The 20,347-nt window shown below is 44.5% G+C and overlaps 1 pseudogene; it reads left to right on the forward strand.

The window, feature by feature from the left end:
• The window catches only part of LOC119339536, an 81,362-nt pseudogene that overhangs the window by 7,402 nt on the left and 53,613 nt on the right, over window positions 1–20,347 (forward strand).

Here is a 20,347-nt window from a genome sequence, read left to right on the forward strand (position 1 = left end):
GGGGAGGTGCTCGGCGATGGAGAGGTAGGGGCGGCGAGGGCGGGCTCGGGATCGGGAGGCGGCGGTGCTGGGCGGGCTCGGGCCGCGGTGGTGAGGTCGAGGGCGGCGACGGTGAGGTCGAGAGCGGCGGCGGGCGGCGGCGCTGACGTTGAGGGCGGGCGGCGGCGGTGAGGGAAGGCTTGGGCGACGGCGACAGAGCAGTAGGGGAAAGGGGGGAATGGAGGACTTAACAAAATTTTGAGCCGGCGGGTGGTTAATTCAGAAGTAATAGTAGCGCGTTCCAGAAAGCGCACTACTACTAAGTTAGCTACAGCGCATTCTGGTATACACGCTACTACTACTCCTTTCTCTTTTTTCCTTTCACCTTATTGTATTTCTTTCATTTTCAGTTACCTTTCTATTTGCTTTCCATTTAATTTTATATCCTTTAGCAGTAGCGAGTTTAGAAGAAAACGCGCTGCTACAAAGGAAGTAGCGGTAGCGCGGTTCAATATGCATCACTACTACTATGTGTAGCCTATCGGCTAAGCCGTGGGAATTATAGTGGTAGTGCTTGTTTCTAAACATGCGCTACTGCTAAAATTTGAGCTATAGCCCGCTTTGCATGAACGCGCTACTACAAATTAGCAGTAGCGCCCTATTTTAACCAGCGCTACTGCTATACCTCTGTGTATAGGCTTTTCCCTAGTAGTGAAGGCCACATAGAAGAAAAAATTGTTGTGGCAAAGCAATTAAGGATTAAAGAGAACACTTTGGTGACCCCATGAAGAAATAATATCAAGCGCGTGGATCTATGAAGAATGCCTAGCAACCAATGCATGAAAGAGTTTAGTTGTTAAAAATTAAATGAAGAAAGATTAGCTACAAAATCTAAGCACATATGCAATGGGGAGATTAGTTGCTAAGACTTTTAATGCACTTAGCACCTCACATTAGCACCAATACATCAGAAGATGCCTGATCAGGCTTTTGAGTGTCTTGTTTTATGAAAATGAGGTGCATCCAGGGCTGAGTTGAGTTGCAGTAGCCTGAATCTGGTGACCTAGATTTAACTGTTACTAACCCATGTTATAGAGAACACAAGTTAGGTGCTTTCAGAGTTGAGTTATAGTTGAGGATGCCTGAATGGTTCATTCCCTGAATCTGGTCATCCAGTGTCAATTGTTAATTAACACATGGCACAACAAACACTGTTGGTAAGGTTCACTGGTATGCGATGTTTTAATTAGTTGGTTTTCAAAGCAACTCACTTTTCTTTATTTTCTAAATGACACATGTTTTCGATAATCAAACTATCTAATCCACATGTTCCTTGTATGTATTTAAGAGTCTTCAAAATGGCACCTCTATTTGAGGCCCGTTCAAGTAGCTCTTGGCTCACTAACCCAATTCACAAGTGTTCTAAAACCTCAAAACATGATTTCCTCTGCCGACAAACTACTTCATTGTGCACAACGATGTGATTGCTTGCCATTCCTTTCACAAGGTTATGCATGCACCTACAATTATCTCACATCCCCTTTAAAAATACTACGATTCGAGGGATGCAGGTTTTTGGTTCATGGGTCTAGGCACACCCTATATTTATTTTTAATAATATAATAATAAAAAACAATTATGGCAAACATGGACAAGGGCACATACGCTGACGCCAAGGCGGACAGTGGATACCACCTGCTCATGGTCAAGGGCTACTCGCGTAGCAAAAAAGAGCTGCCCACCGGTGAGAGCGCCTGCACCGAAACCTTCATGATAGGAGGCCATCATTGGTCCATCGAGTACAACCCCAACGGTGAGAACCCGAGCTACGCCGACTTCATTTCTCTAAGTATCACCCGTGTCTGTGATGAAGAGGTCGAAGTGGGTGTGGAGGCCAAGTTCAGTTTTAGTTTCGTCGACGAGGTCGAGAAACAGATGCTGACATACATTCGCGCAGCCAGTAAAACTTATGACTTCTCTAGGCGTGATCCTTGCTGGGGCTGCGACAAGTTTGTGAGAAGTGATGCCCTTGAAATATCAGCCAAACTAAAGTGTGACTGTTTCACCATCCAGTGTGACATCATGGATGTCAATGACCCCAACCCAAACTATGACGATAATGATGATACCGACACCAAAATAGTGCTCCTGCCTGACATACACCGACATTTTAGCTATCTCCTTCAAACTAAGGTGGGTGCTGATGTGACCTTCGAGGTCAGCGGCGAGACCTTTGCCCCGGTCCACAATATTCATGGCACAGCTCTTTGGCCCGATGAATGAGGGCAGCACCACGTTCAATAGTGTCATACTGGTCAAAGACATGGAAGCAAAAGTGTTCAAGGCTTTGCTTAGCTTCATCTACACAGACACATTCCTTTTGTTGGAGATGGACAGCATGGAAGAGATGTGCGAATAGGCGAAAGCGTCTTACCCTTGATGTGAGGGGGCGCGTTACGTGTTATAGGCTGCAGGGGCGCACCTCCCTGACAATAGCGCATACAAGTTTGTTGGAGAAGATTACAACTTGGAGAGGTAGAGATAAAGAGATAAGAGGTTTACAAGATATTGAACTACTTGTCTAACAACCTAGTCTATCTCCTCTACATCTCCTTGTGCGCCAACTCTGGACTCCAACGTGACATGCATATGTGTTTAACACCCTTCCTTAATCACAACTTCATCAAGTTGAGATTGTGTTTGAAGTTTTCAAAGCTTCTTGTGGGTAAAGGTTTTGTGAATCCATCTGCTATATGATCCTTGGAATGCACAAAATGTATGTCAAGTTTCTTCTGAGCCACTCATTCTCTGACAAAGTGAAAATCAATTTCAATGTGCTTGGTTCTAGCATGAAACACTGGATTAGCAGACAAATATGTAGCACCCAGGTTATCACGCCATAAACATGGAGTTTGAGTACTTTTTACACCAAGTTCTTTCAGCAGTGATTGCACCCATATGATCTCAGTTGTAGCATTTGTCAATGCTCTGTATTCTGCCTCTGTACTGGATCGAGAGACAGTAGCCTGTTTTCTTGCACACTATGAAATTAAATTAGGACCAAAAAATACTGCAAAGCCACCAGTGGACCGTCTGTCATCCAAGCAACCTGCCTAGTCAGAATCTGAAAAGGCACTCAAAATTGTGGATGATGACTTGCTGAAATTCAGATCAATACTCAGAGTGTTCTTGACATATCTAACTATACGCTTTGCAGCAGTCCAGTGAACTGTGGTGGGTGCATGAAGAAACTGGCATACCTTATTAATAGCAAATGAGATATCAGGCCTTGTAAGAGTCAGATATTGAAGTGCACCTACCAAACTCCTGTACCTTGTACTGTCATCCTGACTCAAGGTTTGTCCTTCTGTAAGAGACAACTTCTCTGAACTGGACACTGGAGTAGGTGAAGGTTTACACCCTTGCAAACCAGCCTTTTTTACCAGATATGTTGCATATTTTTCCTGGGAAAGATGAAGTCCATCCTCATGTTTCTTTACTTCAATCCCTAGGAAATAATGCAATTCTCCAAGATCCTTAAGAGCAAACTCTACACTAAGATCCTTCAAGGGTCCTGTGATAGCCTCATTAGATGAGCTAGTGACAATAATATCATCAACATATATGAGAACAAATATGTGAGTGTTGCATTTGTTGTAAATGAACAAGGTGTTGGAAATATGCCCTAGAGGCAATAATAAAATGGTTATTATTATATTTCCTTGTTCATGATAATTGTCTATTGTTCATGCTATAATTGTATTAATTGAAAACCGTAGTACATGTGTGAATACATAGACCACAACATGCCCCTAGTGAGCCTCTAGTTGACTAGCTCGTTGATCAATAGATGGTTATGGTTTCCTAACCATGGACATTGGATGTCATTGATAATGGGATCACATCATTAGGAGAATGATGCAATGGACAAGACCCAATCCTAAGCATAGCACAAGACCGTGTAGTTCGTTTGCTAAAGCTTTTCTAATGTCAAGTATCATTTCCTTAGACCATGAGATTGTGCAACTCCTGGATACCGTAGGAATGCTTTGGGTGTACCAAACGTCACAACGTAACTGGGTGGCTATAAAGGTGCACTACGGGTATCTCCAAAAGTGTCTGTTGGGTTGGCATGAATCGAGACTGGGATTTGTCACTCCGTGTGACGGAGAGGTATCTCTGGGCCCACTCGGTAATGCATCATCATAATGAGCTCAATGTGACTAAGTAGTTAGTTATGGGATCATGCATTACGGAACGAGTAAAAAGACTTGCCGGTAACGAGATTGAACAAGGTATAGGGATACCGCCGATCGAATCTCGGGCAAGTAACATACCAATGGACAAAGGGAATTGTATACGGGATTGATTGAATCCTCGACATCGTGGTTCATCCGATGAGATCATCGGGAACATGTGGGAGCCAACATGGGTATCCAGATCCCTCTGTTGGTTATTGGCCGGAGAACGTCTCGGTCATGTCTGCATGGTTCCCGAACCCATAGGGTCTACACACTTAAGGTTCGGTGACGCTAGAGTTATGGGAAATAGTATGTGGTTACCGAAGGTAGTTCGGAGTCCCGGATGTGATCCCGTACGTCACGAGGAGTTCCGAAATGGTCCGGCAGTGAAGATCGATATATTGGACGAAGGGTATTGGAGTCCGGAAGTGTTCCGGGGGTACCAGGCTATGGCCAGCATGACCGAAAGGTGTTTCGGGAGCCCCGACAAGTGTTGGAGGGCCTCATGGCCAAAGGGGATGGGGCAAACCAGCCCACTAAGGGGTGGTGCGCCCCCCACACCCTTTCCCACATTATTTGGGGAGGTGGGGCGCCTCCACATGGCTTGGGAGGCAATCCTCCACCTGCTTGGCTTGGGGGGCAAGTCTCCCTAGGATTTTCCCTAGGGAGATCCAATCTGCTTGGCCGCCGCGCCCTAGGGGAAACCATAGGGCACCTCCCCCTCTCCCCTTGCCCCTATATATAGTGGATGGGTGGGAGGGCAGCCGCACCTCTTACCTGCCGCAGCCCTCTCCCTCCTCCAACACCTCCTCCTCCGTAGTGCTTGGCGAAGCCCTGCTGGAGAACCACGAGCTCCACCACCACCACGCCGTCGTGCTGTCGGAGTTCTCCCTCAACTTCTCCTCTCCCCTTGCTGGATAAAGAAGGAGGAGACGTCCCCGGGCTGTACGTGTGTTGAACGCGGAGGCGCCGTCCGTTCGGCGCTAGATCGGATCTTCCGCGATTTGAATCGCTGCGAGTACGACTCCATCAACCGCGTTCTTGTAACGCTTCCACTTAGCAATCTTCAAGGGTATGAAGATGCTCATCCTCTCCCTCTCTTGTTGCTAGAATCTCCATAGATTGATCTTGGTGATGCGTAGAATTTTTTTGAATTTCTGGTACGTTCCCCAACAGTGGCATCATGAGCTAGGTCTATGCGTAGTTTCTATGAACGAGTAGAACACAAGTTGTTGTGGGCATCGATTTTTTCAATTTACTTGCCACTACTAGTCTTATCTTGATTCGGTGGCATCGTGGAATGAAGCGGCACGGACCGACCTTACACGTACGCTTACGTGAGACAGGTTCCACCGACTGACATGCACTTGTTGCATAAGGTGGCTAGCGGGTGCCAGTCTCTCTCACTTTAGTCGGATCAGATTCGATGAAAAGGGTCCTTATGAAGGGTAAATAGCAATTGGCATATCACGTTGTGGTTTTTGGCGTAGGTAAGAAAGGTTCTTGCTAGAAACCTATAGCACCCACGTAAAAAAACTTGCAACAACAATTAGAGGACGTCTAACTTGTTTTTGCAGCATATGCCGTGTGATGTGATATGGCCAAAAGGATGTGATGAATGATATATATGTGATGTATGAGATTGATCATGTTCTTATAATAGGAATCACGACTTGCATGTCGATGAGTATGACAACCGGCAGGAGCCATAGGAGTTGTCTTAATTTATTGTATGACTTGTGTGTCATTGAATAACGCCATGTAATTACTTTACTTTATTGCTAAACCGTTAGCCATAGTAGTAGAAGTAATAGTTGGCGAGACAACTTCATGAAGACACGATGATGGAGATCACGGTGTCATGCTGGTGACGATGATGATCATGGCGCCCCGAAGATGGAGATCAAAAGGAGCAAAATCATATTGGCCATATCATGTCACTATTTGATTGCATGAGATGTTTATCATGTTTTTGCATCTTATTTCTTTAGAACGTTGGTAGCATAAATAAGATGATCCCTCATAAAATTTCAAGAAAGTGTTCCTCCTAACTGTGCACTGATAACCCACAAGTGTAGGGGATCGCAACAGCTTTCGAGGGTGAAGTACAACCCAAATTTATTGATTCGACACAAGGGGAGCCAAAGAATATTCTTGAGTATTAGCAGTTGAGTTGTCAATTCAACCACACCTGGATAACTTAGTATCTGCAACAAAGTGTTTAATAGCAAGAGTGCTATGATAGTAATGGTAAACGTAGCAACAGGAAAGGTAAATGTTTTTGGGTTTTTGTAGTAGTTGTAACAGTAGCAACGGAAAAGTAAATAAGCAGAAAACAATATGTGAAAAGCTCGTAGGCAATGGATCAGTGATGGATAATTATGCCGGATGCGATTCCTCATGCTATAGTTATAACATAGAGTGATACAGAACTAGCTCCAATTCATCAATGTAATGTAGGCATGTATTCCGTAAATAGTCACACATGCTTATGGAAAAGAACTTGCATGACATCTTTTGTCCTACCCTCCCGTGGCAGCGGGGTCCTAGTGGAAACTAAGGGATATTAAGTGTTGGAAATATGCCGTAGAGGCAATGATAAAATGGTTATTATTGTATTTCCTTGTTCATGATAATTGTCTATTATTCATGCTATAATTGTATTGACCGGAAACCGCAATACATGTGTGAATACATAGACCACAACATGTCCCTAGTGAGCCTCTAGTTGACTAGCTCGTTGATCAACAGATGGTCATGGTTTCCTGACCATGGACATTGGATGTCATTGATAACGGGATCACATCATTAGGAGAATGATGTGATGGACAGGACCCAATCCTAAGCATAGCACAAGATCGTGTAGTTCGTTTGCTAAAAGCTTTTCTAATGTCAAGTATCATTTCCTTAGACCATGAGATTGTGCAACTCCCGGATACCGTAGGAATGCTTTGGGTGTGCCAAACGTCACAATGTAACTGGGTGCTATAAAGGTGCACTACGGGTATCTTCGAAAGTGTCTGTTGGGTTGGCACGAATTGAGACTGGGATTTATCACTCTGTGTGACGGAGAGGTATCTCCGGGCCCACTCGGTAATGCATCATCATAATGAGCTCAATGTGAATAAGTAGTTAGTCACGAGATCATGCATTACGGAACGAGTAAAGTGACTTGCCGGTAACGAAATTGAACAAGGTATTAGGATACCGATGATCGAATCTCGGGCAAGTAACATACCGGTTGACAAAGGGAATTGCATACGGGATTGCTTGAATCCTTGACATCGTGGTTCATCCGATGAGATCATCGTGGAACATGTGGGAGCCAACATGGGTATCCAGATCCCGCTGTTGGTTATTGGCCGGAGACCGTCTCGGTCATGTCTGCATGGTTCCCGAACCGTAGGGTCTACACACTTAAGGTTCAGTGACTCTAGAGTTGTTATGGGAAATAGTATGTGGTTACCGAAGGTAGTTCGGAGTCCCAGATGTGATCCCGGATGTCACGAGGAGTTCCGGAATGGTCTGGAGGTGAAGATTTATATATGAGAAGTCCAGTTTCAGTCGCCGGAATGGTTTCGAGGGTTATCGGTATTGTACCGGGACCACCGAAAGGTGTCCGGAGGTCCACCGGGTGGGGCCACCTGCCCCGGGGGACTTGGTGGGCTGAATATGGGAGGGAACCAGCCCCTAGTGGGCTGGTGCGCCCCTCCCCAAGGGCCCAAGGCGCCTAGGGTTGGAAACCCTAGGGGAGGGGGCGCCTCCACCTTGCTTGGGGGGCAAGTTTCCCCCTCCTGGCCGCCGCCCCTTCTGGATGGGATCTAGAGGGGCCGGCCCCCTCTCCCCTTCACCCTATAAATAGAGGGGAGTGGGAGGGCTGCAGCACCCTTGCTTTTGGCGCAGCCCCTCCCTCTTCCAACTCTTCCTCCTACTCCATAGTGCTTGGCGAAGCCCTGCTGGAGAACCACGAGCTCCACCACCACCACGCCATCGTGTTGTCGGAGTTCTCCCTCAACTTCTCCTCTCCCCTTGCTGGATCAAGAAGGAGGAGACGTCCCCGGGTTGTACGTGTGTTGAACGCTGAGGAGCCGTCCGTTCGGCGCTAGATCGGATCTTCTGCGATTTGAATCGCCGCGAGTACGACTCCATCAACCGCGTTCTTGTAACGCTTCCGCATCGTGATCTTCAAGGGTATGAAGATGCACTCCCCTCTCTCTCGTTGCTAGTATCTCCATAGATTGATCTTGGTGATGCATAGAAAATTTTGAATTTCTGCTATGTTCCCCAACAGTGGCATCATGAGCTAGGTCTATTGCGTAGATTCTATGCACGAGTAGAACACAAGTAGTTGTGGGCATTGATTTTGTTCAATATGCTTACCGTTATTAGTCCTATCTTGTTTCGACGGTATTGTGGGATGAAGCGGCCCGAACCATCCTTACACGTACACTTACGTGAGACAGGTTCCACCGACTGACATGCACTGGTTGCATAAGGTGACTAGCGGGTGCCAGTCTCTCCCACTTTAGTCGGATCGAATTCGATGAAAAGGGTCCTTATGAAGGGTAAATAGCAATTGGCATATCACGTTGTGGTTTTGGCGTAGGTAAGAAATGTTCTTGCTAGAAACCTATAACAGCCACGTAAAAACTTGCAACAACAAATTAGAGGACGTCTAACTTGTTTTTGCAGCATATGCCGCGTGATGTGATATGGCCAAAAAGGATGTGATGAATGAAATATATGTGATGTATGAGATTGATCATATTCTTGTAATAGGAATCACGACTTGCATGTCGATGAGTATGACAATCGGCAGGAGCCATAGGAGTTGTCTTTATTTATTGTATGACCTGCGTGTCACTGAATAACGCCATGTAATTACTTTACTTCATTGCTAAACCGTTAGCCATAGTAGTAGAAGTAATAGTTGGCGAGACAACTTCATGGAGACACGATGATGGAGATCATGATGATGGAGATCATGGTGTCATGCCGGTGACGATGATGATCATGGAGCCCCGAAGATGGAGATCAAAAGGAGCAAAATGATATTGGCCATATCATGTCACTATTTGATTACATGTGATGTTTATCATGTTTATGCATCTTATTTGCTTAGAACGACGGTAGTAAATAAGATGATCCCTCATAATAATTTCAAGAAAGTGTTCCCCCTAACTGTGCACCGTTGCGAAAGATCGTTGCTTCGAAGCACCACCTGATGATCGGGTGTGATAGATTCTAACATTCACATACAACGGGTGTAAGCCAGATTTACACAGGCGAAACACTTAGGTTGACTTGACGAGCCTAGCATGTACAGACATGGCCTCGGAACACAAGAGACCGAAAGGCCGAACATGAGTCGTATAGTAGATACAATCAACATGAATATGTTCACCGATGATGACTATTCCGTCTCACGTGATGATCGGACACGGCCTAGTTGACTCGGATCATGTATCACTTAGATGACTAGAGGGATGTCTATATGAGTGGGAGTTCATTAAATAATTTGATTAGATGAACTTAATTATCATGAACATAGTCAAAAGGTCTTTGCAAATTATGTCGTAGCTCACGCTTTGGTTCTACTGTTTTAGATATGTTCCTAGAGAAATTTTAGTTGAAAGTTGATAGTAGAAATTATGCGGACTGGGTCCGTAAACTGAGGATTATCCTCATTGCTACGCAGAAGGCTTATGTCCTTAATGCATCGCTCGGTGTGCTGAACCTCGAACGTCGTCTTTGGATGTTGCGAACATCTGACATACACGTTTTGATGACTACGTGATAGCTCAGTAATGTTAAACGGTTTAGAATTGAGGTGCCGAAGATGATTTTGAAACGTCGCGGAACATAAGAGATGTTCCAAGGGCTGAAATTGGGATTTCAGGCTAGTGCCCGCGTCAAGAGGTATGAGACCTCTGACGAGTTTCTCGGCCTACAAACTAAGGGAGAAAAGCTCAATCGTTGAGCATGTGCTCAGATTGTCTGAGTACTACAATCACTTGAATCGAATGGGAGTTAGTCTTCCAGATGAGATAGTGATGTTTCTCCAAAGTCACTGCCACCAAGCTACTAGAGCTTCATGATGAACTATAACATATCAGGGATAGATATGATGATCCTTGAGCTATTCACGACGTTTGACGCCGCGAAAGTAGAAATCAAGTAGAAGCATCAATTGTTGATGGTTAGTAAAACCACTAGTTTCAAGAAGGGTAAGGGCAAGATGGGATACTTCATGAAACGACAAATCAGTTGCTGCTCTAGTGAAGAAACCCAAGGTTGAACCCAAACCCGAGACTAAGTGCTTCTGTAATGATGGAACAGTCACTGAAGCAGAACTGCCCTAGATACTTGGCAGATGAGAAGGCTGGCAAGGTTGACAGAAGTATGTATTGGACATACATTATATTAAATGTGTACTCTGCTAGTACTCCTAGTAGCACCATGGTAATAGATACCGGTTCGGTTGCTAAGTGTTAGTAACACAAAATAAAAGGCTACGGAATAAACGGATACTAGCTAAAGGCGAGGTGACGATATGTGTCGGAAGTATTTCCAAGGTTGATGTGATCAAACATCGCATGCTCCCTCTACCATCGGGATCGGTGTTAAACCTAAATAATTGTTATTTGGTGTTTGCGTTGAGCATAGACATGATTGGATTATGTCTATCGCAATACGTTTATTCATTTAAGGAGAATAATGGTTACTCTGTTTATTTGAATAATACCTTGAGTGGTCTTGCACCTAAAATGAATGGTTTATTGAATCTCGATCGTAGTGATACACATGTTCATGCCAAAAGATATAAGATAGTAATGATAGTACCACCTACTTGTGGCACTGCCATGTAAGTCATATTGGCATAAAAACGTATGAAGAAGCTCCATGTTGATGGATCTTTGGACTCACTTGTTTTTTGAAAAGTTTGAGACATGCGAACCATGTCTATTTGTATGTACACATGAAGAAACTCCATGCAGATGGATCGTTTGGACTCACTTGATTTTGAATCACTCGAGACATGCAAATCATACCACATGGGTAAGATGAGTGAAAAGCCTCATTTTCAGTAAGATGGAACAAGAAAGCAACTTGTTGGAAGTAACACATTTTGATGTGTGCAGTCCAATGAGTGCTGAGGCATGCAGTGGATATCGTTATGTTCTTACTTCACAGATGATTTGAGTAGATGTTGAGTATATTTACTTGATGAAACACAAGTCTGAATTATTGAAAGGTTCAAGTAATTTTAGAGTGAAGTTGAAGATCTTCGTGACAAGAGGATAAAATGTCTATGATATGATCATAGAGATGAATATCTGAGTTGCGAGTTTGGTACACAATTGAGACATTGTGGAAATTGTTTCACAACTAACACCGCCTGGAACACCATAGTGTGATGGTGTGTCCGAACATCATAGATGCACCCTATTGGATATGGGGCATACCTTGATGTCTCTTATCGAATTACCACTATCGTTTTTTTTTAAAGCTTGGGACAGTGAGGGCAGCCCCCCACTGACTTTTTGTATTACTATTCAACACACGAGATTACATGGGATAGAAGTTACATGAGTGCAGAATGATTTAAGATATCCCTATACAACAAAGGTACAAGGCTAAGTTGCTAGAACAGGTCAACAACCTGATCAACAAAAGGCACCAGGGCCTGTTTGATTCTGTGTCTCATCATACCAAAGTCCATTTTGAATCTCTGGGCCCACTCATCGACGGTTGGCGCCATGTTCCTGAACAGTTTGTTGTTGTGTTCCTTCCAAACGCTCCAAGAGGCTATAATGAATATCTCCATGAACATCGGCCTGCCCCACGTGTTTTTAGCTGCATGCAAGAGTTGCATCCGGTTGCCATGCGGAGGCCACGTGATCCCCAGCTTCCCCCAACATGCGCTACTGAAATCACAGCGGAAGAATAGGTGCTCAACTGTTTCTTCGGGTGGACGATCACACATCAAGCAGGCATAATTGTCACCTCTCAACTTCATTTGTTTCCTCTTGAGCAAACCTCAGGTGTTCAGTCTATCTACAAGGAGGAGCCACACAAAAACCTTCCATTTGTTGGTGCACTTTGATTTCCAGATCCATTTGAATGCATCATCCGCTTCCACATCCCGGAAGCAATGAAGATAGAATTTGTTGGCAGCGAACTCCTCCGATCCCCAAATCGGGTTCCAGGCATCGTGCACCTTCGCGAGCTCCATATCGGCCAGGGAGGCTTGAAGATCGTCCAACTCTTCTCTAGCTTGGATCGACAGCGGGAGATGGAAATTTTGGCCGAGCGTTGGCGACGTCAGGAGCATTTTGACAGATATATCCTCATGTCTGGTGAAGGAGAACAGGCGAGGGTGACTGTCAGCCAGAGTGTCACCGTGCCAGGCATCTTTCCAGAAAAAAGTTGAGCTCCCGTCCCCCACCTCAACCAAAGTGATCGCTCTGTAGGTTGGCGCCAAATTCATGACCTCCTTCCACCAGAATGACCACACGATCCAGAAGCATGCGGGACCATGCCTTCGTAGTACGTGTTCCACACAAGATCAACCCATGGGATGTCCGCATGGTTATAGAATTTGTGCAACTGTTTAAGCAGCAGACCCTGATTTTGGATTTTCAGGTCGAGCACCCCGAGCCCACCCTCATGGGTTAGGCATTAGAGACAACCGCATTCACTTTAAATAGGGCACCATGTAATTCCGTTGAGATGACACCAAATGAACTATGGTTTAGAGAAACCTAAGCTATCGTTTCTTGAAAGTTTGGGGCTGCGACGCTTATGTGAAAAAGTTTCATCCTGATAAGCTCGAACCTAAAGCGGATAAATACATCTTCATAGGACACCCAAAACAGTTGGGTATACCTCCTATTTCAGATCCGGAAGCAAAAGAGATTGTTTCTAGAAACGGGTCCTTTCTTGAGGAAAGGTATCTCTTGAAAGAATTGAGTGGGAGGATGGTGGAGACTTGATGAGGTTGTTGAACCATCACTTCAACTAGTGTGTAGCAGGGCACAGGAAGTTGTTCCTGTGGCACCTACACCAATTGAAGTAGAAGCTTATGATAGTGATCATGAAACTTCGGATCAAGTCACTACCAAACCTCGTAGGATGACAACGACAGGTACTGCTTCAGAGTGGTACGGTAATCCTGTCTTGGAGGTCATGTTGCTAGACAACAATGAACCTACGAGCTATGGAGAAGCGATGGTGGGACCGGGTTCCGACAAATGGCTAGAGGCCATAAAGCCCGAGAGAGGATCCATGTCTAGAAACCAAAGTGTAGACCTTGGAAGAACTACTTCATGGTCGTAAGGCTGTTGGGTACAGATGGATTTTAAAAGGGAAGACGGACAATGATGGTAAGTGTCACCATTAAGAAAGCTCAACTTGTCGCTAAGATGTTTTCCGACAAGTTCAAGGAGTTGACTACGATGAGACTTTCTCACTCGTAGCGATGCTAAGAGTCTGTTGAAATTATATTAGCAGTTCCTGCAATATTTATGAAATCTTGCACATAGGATGTCAAAACATTGTTTCCTCAATGATTTTCTTGAGGAAAGGTTGTATGTGATACAACCAGAAGGTTTTGTCAATCCTAAAAGATGCTAACAAGTATAAAAAGCTCCAGGAATCCTTCTAAGGACTGGAGTAAGCATCTCGGAGTTGGAATATACGCTTTGATGAGATGATCAAAGACTTTGGGTTTATACAAAGTTTATGAGAAACTTGTATTTCCAAAGAAGTGAGTGGGAGCACTATATAATTTCTGATGAGTATATGTTATTAACATATTATTGAGCAAAAATGATGTAGAATTTCTGGACAGCATATAGGGTTATCTGAAAGTGTTTTTCAATGGAAAACCTAGATTAAGCTACTTGAACATTGAGCATCAAGATCTATAATGATAGATCAAAAACGCTTAATAATACTTTCAAATAAATACATACCGTGACAAGATTTTGAAGGAGTTCAAAATAGATCGGCAAAGAAGGAGTTCTTGGCTGTGTTATAAGGTGTGAATATTGAGTAAGACTCAAGACATGACCACGGCAGAAGAGAGAGAAAGGACGAAGGTCGTCCCCTATGCTTCAGACGTAGGCTCTATAGTATGGTATGCTGTGTACCGCACCTGAAGTGTGCCTTGCCATGAGTCAGTCAAGTGGTACAAGAGTGATCCAGGAATAGATCACATCACATCGGTCAAACTTATCATTAGTAACTAGTGGACTAAGGATTTTTCTCGATTGTGGAGGTGGTAAAAGAGTTCGTCGTAAAGGGTTACGCCGATGCAAACTTTGACACTAATCCGGATTATTCTGAGTAGTAAACCGGATTCGTATAGTAGAACAGTTATTCGGAATAGCTCCAAATAGAGCGTGGTAGCTGCATTTAGGAGATGACATAGAGATTTGCAAAGCACACACGGATCTTAAAGGTTCAGATCCGTTGACTAATAACCTCTCTCACAAGCGAGATATGATCAAACCCCATGGGTGTCGATTCATTACAATCACATAGTGAGGTGAACTAGATTATTGACTCTAGTGCAAGTGGGAGACTATTGGAAATATGCCCTAGAGGCAATGATAAAATGGTTATTATTGTATTTCCTTGTTCATGATAATTGTCTATTATTCATGCTATAATTGTATTGACCGGAAACCGCAATACATGTGTGAATACATAGACCACAACGTGTCCCTAGTGAGCCTCTAGTTTACTAGCTCATTGATCAACAGATGGTCATGGTTTCTTGACCATGGACATTGGATGTCATTGATAACGGGATCACATCATTAGGAGAATGATGTGATGGACAAGACCAAATCCTAAGCATAGCACAAGATCGTGTAGTTCATTTGCTAAAAGCTTTTCCAATGTCAAGTATCATTTCCTTAGACCATGAGATTGTGCAACTCCCGGATACTGTAGGAATGCTTTGGGTGTGCCAAACGTCACAACGTAACTGGGTGGCTATAAAGGTGCAATATGAGTATCTCCGAAAGTGTCTGTTGGGTTGGCACGGATCGAGACTGGGATTTGTCACTCCGTGTGACGGAGAGGTGTCTCTGGGCCCACTCGGTAATGCATCATCATAATGAGCTCAATGTGAATAAGTAGTTAGTCACGGGATCATGCATTACGGATCGAGTAAAGTGACTTGCCGGTAATGAGATTGAACGAGGTATTGGGATACCGACGATCAAATCTCGGGCAAGTAACATACCGATTGACAAAGGGAATTGCATACGGGATTGCTTGAATCCTTTACATCGTGGTTCATCCGATGAGATCATCGTGGAACATGTGGGAGCCAACATGGGTATCCAGATCCCGCTGTTGGTTATTGGCCGAAGAACGTCTCGGTCATGTCTGCATGGTTCCCGAACCCGTAGGGTCTACACACTTAAGGTTTGGTAACGCTAGAGTTGTTATGGGAAATAGTATGTGGTTACCGAAGGTAGTTCGGAGTCTCGGATGTGATCCCGGACGTCACAAGGAGTTCCGGAATGGTCGGTGAAGATTTATATATGGGAAGTCCAGTTTCAGTCGCCGGAATGGTTTCGAGGGTTATCGGTATTGTACCGGGACCACCGAAAGGTGTCCGGAGGTCCACCGGCTGGGGCCACCTGCCCCGGGGGACTTGGTGGGCTGAATATGGGAGGGAACCAGCCCCTAGTGGGCTGGTGCGCCCCTCCCCAAGGGCCCAAGGCACCTAGGGTTGGAAACCCTAAGGGAGGGGGCGCCTCCACCTCGCTCGGGGGGCAAGTTTCCCCCTCCTGGCCGCCGCCCCTTCTAGATGGGATCTAGAGGGGCCGGCCCCCTCTCCCCTTCACCCTATAAATATAGGGGGGTGGGAGGGATGCAGCACCCTTGCTTTTGGCGCAGCCCCTCCCTCTTCCAACTCTTCCTCCTACTCCATAGTGCTTAGCGAAGCCCTGCTGGAGAACCATGAGCTCCACTAACACCACGCCGTCGTGCTGTCGGAGTTCTCCCTCAACTTCTCCTCTCCCCTTGCTGGATCAACAAGGAGGAGACGTCCCTGGGCTGTACGTGTGTTGAACGCGGAGGCGCCGTCCGTTCGATGCTAGATCGGATCTTCCGCGATTTGAATCGTCGCGAGTACGACTCCATCAACCGCGTTCTTGTAACGCTTCCGCATCGCGATCTTCAAGGGTATGAAGATGCACTCCCCTCTCTCTCCTTGCTAGTCTCTCCATAGATTGATCTTGGTGATGCGTAGAAAATTTTGAATTTCTGCTTCGTTCCCTAACATTAAGGCCTCCTTTTAATAGAGAACCGGACCAAAGCATTAACACATAGTGAATACATGAACTCCTCAAACTACGGTCACCACCGAGAAGTATCCCAATTATTGTCACTTTGGGGTTGTCGGATCATAACACATAATAGGTGACTATAGACTTGCAAGATAGGATCAAGAACACACATATATTCATGAAAACATAATAGGTTCAGATCTGAAATCATGGCACTCGGGCCCTAGTGACAAGCATTAAGCATAGCAAAGTCATAGCAACATCAATCTCAGAACATAGTGGATACTAGGGATCAAAACCCTAACAAAACAAACTTGATTACATGGTGAATCTCATCCAACCCATCACCGTCCAGCAAGCCTACGATGAAATTACTCACGCACGGCGGTGACCATCATGAAATTGGTGATGGAGGATGGTTGATGATGATGACGACGACGAATCCCCCTCTCCGGAGCCCCGAACGGACTCCAGATCAGCCCTCCCGAGAGAGATTAGGGCTTGGCGGCGGCTCCGTGTCGTAAAACGCAATGAAACTTTCTCCTTGATTTTTTTCTCCCCGAGACGGTATATATGGAGTTGGAGTTGAGGTCGGAGGAGGTCCAGGGGGCCCACGAGATAGGAGGGCGTGACCCCCCTCGTGGACAGCCTGTGGGCCCCCTGACCTTGATTCTTTCGCCAAAAAATCTTATAAAATCTGAAAAGTGCCTCCATGGATTTCCAGGACATTCCGAGAACTTTTCTTTTCTACACATAAAACAACATCATGGCAGTTCTGCTGAAAACAGCGTCAGTCCGGGTTAGTTTCATTCAAATTATGCAAGTTAGAGTCCAAAACAAGGGCAAAAGTGTTTGGAAAAGTAGATACGTTGGAGACGTATCAACTCCCCCAAGCTTAAACCTTTGCTTGTCCTCAAGCAATTCAGTTGACAAACTGAAAGTGATAAAGAAAAACTTTTACAAACTCTGTTTGCTCTTGTTGTTGTAACATGAAAAGCCAGCATTCAAGTTTCAGCAAATATTATGAACTAACCATACTCACAATAACACATAGGTCTCACAATTACTCCGATCAATAGCATAATGAGCTAGCGAGTCATAATAATAAAACTGGGATGACAACACTTTCTCAAAATAATCATAACATGATATAACAAAATGGTATCTCGCTAGCCCTTTCTGAGACCGCAAAACATAAATGCAGAGCACCTTTAAAGATCAAGGACTGACTAAACATTGTAATCCATGGTAAAAGAGATCCAGTCAAGTCATACCCAATATAAACCAATAATAATGAATGCAAATGATAGTGTGCTCTCCAGCGGGTGCTTTTAATAAGAAGGGTGATGACTCAACACAAAAAGTAAATAGATAGGCCCTTCGCAGAGGGAAGCAGGGATTTGTAGAGGTGCGAGAGCTCGATTTTAAAATAGAGATTGAATAACATTTTGAGCGGCATACTTTCACTGTCAACACAACAACTATGAGATGGCTGTATCTTCCATACTACATGCATTATAGGCAGTTCCCAAATAGAATGGTAAAGGTTTATACTCCCCCAACCACCAACAAGCATCAATCCATGGCTTGCTCGAAACAACGAGTGCCTCCAACATACAATAGCCCTGGGGGAGTTTTGTTTAATTATTTTGATTTGCTTTGATCTTTTTGGATCATGGGGCTGGGCATCGCGGTTACCGGCCCTTTCTCGTGAATGAGGAGCGGAGTCCACTCCTTGTGAGAATAACCCACCTAGCATGGAAGATATAGGCAGCCCTAGTTGTAACATGAGCTGCTCGAGCATACAAAACAGAATTTCATTTAAAGGTTTGGAGTTTGGCACAAACAAATTTACTTGGAACGGCAGGTAGATACCGCATATAGGAAGGTATAGTGGACTCATATGGAACAACTTTGGGGTTTAAGGAGTTTGGATGCACAAGCAGTATTCCCGCTTAGTACAGGTGAAGGCTAGCAAAAGACTGGGAAGTGACCAACTGAGAGAGCGACAACAGTCGTAAGCATGCATTAAAATTAATTCACACCGAATACAAGCATGAGTAGGATATAATCCACCATGAACTTAAATATCATGAAGGCTATGTTGATTTGATTCAACTACATGCGTGAACATGTGCCAAGTCGAGTCACTCAATTCATTCAAAGGAGGATACCATCCCATCATATCACATCATAATCATTCTAATAGCATGTTGGCACGCAAGGTAAACCATTATAACTCATAGCTAATCAAGCATGGCACAAGCAACTATAATCTCTAAATGTCATTGCAAATATGTTTACTTCATAATAGCTGACTCAGGAACGATGAATCATCATATTTACAAAAACAAGAGAGGTCGAGTTCATACCAGCTTTTCTCATCCCAGTAAGTCCATCATATATCGTCATTATTGCCTTTCACTCGCACGACCGAACGAAGTGTATAATAATAAGAGTGCACGTGCATTGGACTAAGCTGGAATCTGCAAGCATTCAACTCAAGAGAGAAGACAAGTAATATGGGCTCTAATTATAAATAATCAATCATGCATATGAGAGCCACTAAGCATTTTCAATATAGTCTTCTCGACCCCCAAAAGAAAGAAAATAAAATAAGATTATTTACACGGGAAAGCTCCCAACAAGTAAAAGAAGAACGAGAAATCTTTTTGGGTTTTCATTTTAATTTCTACTACAAGCAAGGAAATTAAACTAACTAAGTTTTTGGTTTTTTTAAGGTTTATCAAACACACAAGAAGAAAACTTGAAAAAGAAATTTAAACTAACATGGATAATACAATGAAAGAGTATGAGCACCGACAACTAGTGTGTGAACATGAATGTAAAGTCGGTCAGAAATACGTACTCCCCCAAGCTTAGGCTTTTGGCCTAAGTTGGTTTAATACCAAGGACCGCCTGGCTTATATCCATAAGTGAAACTGGGGTTGTACTGAGATGCAGAGGCAACAGCCTCCTGGGCAGCAGCGTGTTGGCGAGCTGCCTCCATTCCCCTCTCGTATTCAGCTGCTTCTTCCCTGGTGACAACATATCTTCCTCTTGCCTGATAATCAAAAAGGTAGGGAGCAGGAAGAGTAACAGGGACAATGTTGCGTCTATCATAGATTAGTCGATAAAGGAAGAATTGTTCATTCCTCTCAAGAAAATGATGATCAAACATAGCTTCTTTATCCAAATAACCAGGAGGTACAATCATATCCCCCTCTCGTGGAGCTATATTAAGAAAATTAGCCACACGGGTTGCATAAATTCCTCCAAAGAAATCTCCCCTTTTACTATTATTATGCAACCTACGTCACTACAAAAAAAAAGACACATCCGTGACATTTTGGGCCGAACGAATTTTTTTTCTGTCATACATATGACACTTCTATGATGATAATTGTGACAAAACCCGGTATCATCATAGATATGGTGGGCTCCTACTTCTATGACAGAAAATGGGCTTTTCGTCCTGGGCGGGCCGGAGACGCAGCTGCATGACATTCTTTGGGCCGTCCATGACGGAAAAAACCATGGTAGAAGCGAGGGGGAGGAAAATTTCTGGGAGTTACCGATTACGGTGGGAGGCCGGGGGCCGAGCGATCCGCGTTTCTCTCCTACACGTACGCGCGTGTGTGCGAGGAGTTGGCTCTAACTGAACCCGAGCGAGGCGTTGGGCTCTAACTGAACCCGAGCGATTGCACTGCAGGCTACGCGTTACTTAACCCGGGCGATCGATCAATGGCTGTTAACTGAACCCGATGGAGCGATTCCTTCGCTACTACTGCTAACTGAAGCCGATCGATTGGATGA

Source organism: Triticum dicoccoides, chromosome 7B (assembly GCF_002162155.2).
Source record: "Triticum dicoccoides isolate Atlit2015 ecotype Zavitan chromosome 7B, WEW_v2.0, whole genome shotgun sequence".
NCBI classification, from domain to species: domain Eukaryota; kingdom Viridiplantae; phylum Streptophyta; class Magnoliopsida; order Poales; family Poaceae; genus Triticum; species Triticum dicoccoides.